The sequence below is a fragment of the Jatropha curcas genome, chromosome 7 (genome assembly GCF_041381405.1).
Source record: "Jatropha curcas cultivar XTBG-Jc1 chromosome 7, XTBG_Jcur_1.0, whole genome shotgun sequence".
Taxonomy (NCBI): domain Eukaryota; kingdom Viridiplantae; phylum Streptophyta; class Magnoliopsida; order Malpighiales; family Euphorbiaceae; genus Jatropha; species Jatropha curcas.
The window spans coordinates 14,493,294-14,496,804 of record NC_143157.1 but is presented as its reverse complement, the minus strand read 5'-3'; positions in this window follow the sequence as shown (position 1 = coordinate 14,496,804).

Below are 3,511 nucleotides of genomic sequence, written 5' to 3'. Positions count from 1 at the left end.
TATTATAATGTTATTGAGGAACTATGGAGTTATGAAATTATAGAAGTGCTATTGTGTTGTTATTGGAGTTTGATGGGGTTTGGAGTTTGAATTTGGGAGTGCTTTGTATTCATATGTTTGGCAACTTCTATTTTTAGGGGAAACTCTTGCAGTTTTTCTATAGGATTCTCCCAAATCATTTTCAAAACAGAATACTATTACTTGCTAAACTTGTGAATACTAAGTCACTTCTAATTCATAATATGATTGTTTGATTTATATGTAGGTTAGGACGGTGCCTCCGGCACCGAATGTGGCATCCACCGTTGGGTCTTTCGGGATCGGGCGACGGGTGTTACATCCACCCTCCCTAAGAAGGAAATTCCCAAGCTTCTTTCCTTATGTTGGTTACGGCCGATCCCAACATAAAGAAATTTCGTATACTCCGCAGTTGTGTCCTAGAACCCTAACCTATGCTCTGATACCAACTTTGTCACGGCCCGATTCCATGGGCCGGACTGGCATTAGGGCCCAGGTAAGCTTAAGGCCCCCGAGGCCCGTAGTAAGCCTGAAACACTAGAATCTATTATCTCGGTATAAATCTCAACATTCAGCCCAAATGATTATGAAAAATAAACCTCAAAATTTTATTATTTCTCGGCCCAAGTTTATCTTCTACAGCATTCCATAGTTCGGGCCCAATTTACAATACATCACATTCTAATATGGGCTTACAGAATTATTTCGTCTACGTTAATACACGACTAAATGTATGTAAATTCTACAACTGCAGAGTCACTAACTCTTTGGTATATATAGCTTTGTATATACATAATTACATAGTAAAATAATTGTGGAACTAGGAAAAATTCCTCTATTTCCCTGCGCCGGAGGAACATAGCCTAAATCGGATTTAAGAAAAACTTACTTCCTGAAAACATCAAATAAAACATGTGAGTTTTCTAAGGAGTAATAATTTTTGCACAACACACGCAGTCACACAAATGTGTAAACATATCAATCTAGTCATCCGACTAGTTATATGCTCACGCAGCCAGTCATACAAATGGCAAATCACCAGCACTCACAATCATTAACATCTTCATATAATCACATCACGTGGAAATTAGTCAGTGGCGTCACCGAAACCCCGATGAGCCGTCCTCCCACATGGCTCATCCTCTCGCATATGCACCAGGGAGCCGATCCCCCATACTGGCCAACCGGTCTAATCCTCACTTGACCAGCCCTCTCATTGTTTTTCTATCCTCTCTTTTCTTTTTCATACCAACAGGAGGCAACTCGGTGGTCTCCATCCAATCTAGATCATCAAGCGCTCACAACAGGAGGCCACCCTGCGGGCTGCGATCAAATCTAGACTGTCTGGTGCGCAACGACGAGAAGCCAACCCGTGGTTAACGGTAATGGTAACGGTAGGTGCACATGGGGGTGCCGATCTCCCATTTACCCGGCTAACAGAAACAGAATCAGGATCCATATAACAGAATCAGAATATAACAGAAATCAGAATCAGGATCCGTATAACAGAAACAGTCTCACAAACCCATGGTGACCCACTTCATCCCAATTCCACACAAACAAAGAACAGCAATATCACAACACAATTAATCAAGTATTGCAATTAAATGCAAGCATATTAATCAATTAAACATCGTAATGCAATGCACAATTAGACATCCAAAATCAAATGCAAATAAATAAGTAAATAGTGTTAAAATAAACAACAATAATAAAATAAATAATAATAATAATAATAATAAACAATAATAATAAAAATAAATAAGTAATTGAATAATTAAATAAATAATGATGATAGTAAAATAATTAGTGCACTTTATTTACTATGTATTAAGTTATAGAATTAATCTAAATAAACTTATTAATTATGTTGTCAATTAAAACTAGTCTAAGTTCTTATCGAAATTTCGGCAGTACCTCCCCTAAAAATTGGACTATCGACATGCTTAAATATCACAATATTATTGTATATTTATCAATCAATGCACACAGCCCATCCGTCTGGCAATCAATCAATTCAAAACCCCATCCTCCTTCCAAAACAGCAATGTCAACACTCAACCATTAATTTGCAACAATCAAATACTCATATGTTTATACCATAGGCTATAATTCAAAGAGTCAATTAAAATGGGTACTGCCAACCCAAGGGAATCAAGGTCTCCTAAACAAAACCCTTACACTATATGCCAATTACCTCACTTCCCAATATAAACTAGATTATTCATGAGAAAACTAAAATATTCTATTATTAACAAAGTCATATAAATAACTTGTTTTGAACGTTATCAAAATGTAATTACTTTGCTAACTAGCTAGAGAGATAGTTACATGGCCTCAATATTATGTTCATTGCTACAAGTTTCAAACATTTGACTACAACTCAAGTAAAACAACAATGAACAGTGGAGTATGTATTAAAGGATCCTACAATAACGATTCTGAAAGTGACTATTATGGTAGGCTGGTCGAAGTGATACAATTACAATACCCCAATGCATCCAATAAGTGAACTACTGTTGTGCTTTTCAAGTGTAATTGGTTTGATCCTCAAATGGATATAGGATGGAAGGTCCATAGACGTTTTGGCTTGCTTGATATAAATCACAAAAAGAAGTTTTTAAAATATGAGCTTTTCATATTGGCAAAGCAATCTCAGCAAGTTTATTTTGCTGAATATCCTAGCAAGAGGAAAGAAAGAATTGATTGGTGGGTTGTTTTTAGTGTAAAAGCTAGATATATGATCAATGCCCCAAGCATGCCTTACCAAAAAGAGAATTCTAGAAATTCTATACCTATGTCAAATGATGATGAGCTTTTTAATCTATGCTCTACAGGTGGTGAAGAGGAATAAGTGGAATTAAAAGACGATGAAGAAGAAGAAAGTGTTGAATTTCCAGAGAAACATGATGAATAGTGAATTGGGTGTGCAGTAGGAAGAATATATAGTTTATTGTGATAGTCAAAGTGTGTTAAACATGATGAATTGTTTTGGATGTGTTAATCAATGCGCCTGTGCAATTAACGCATCAATCTTCGTTTTGTTGGTGCAGCCTTCTTTGACTTTTAAAACAAAATGTGTTTTTTTTCTTCAAACTTGTGTGTGTCCCACATGTCGGAGGGACCCACAACAATTCTCCCCCTCCCGACTACATGGTGGGACTCTCCATTCCTGCTGCTTTGACACACAGTTTGAACTTTTCCTTCGAAATGACCTTTGTCAATATATCCGCAGCATTTCTGTCTGTGTGGATCTTTTGCAACTAAAACTGCTTCTCTTCATCTAAGCTAATGATATCTTACATCAATGTGCTTCGTCCGTGCATGATACATAGTATTTTTGCTCAAGTCTAACGCACTTTGACTATCACAATAAACTACATATTCTTCCTGCTGCACACCCAATTCTTGAAAGAATCACTTTAACCAAAGCATTTCCTTTCATGCTTCCGTTGCTGCAACATACTCTGCTTCGGTCATTGATAATGAAACA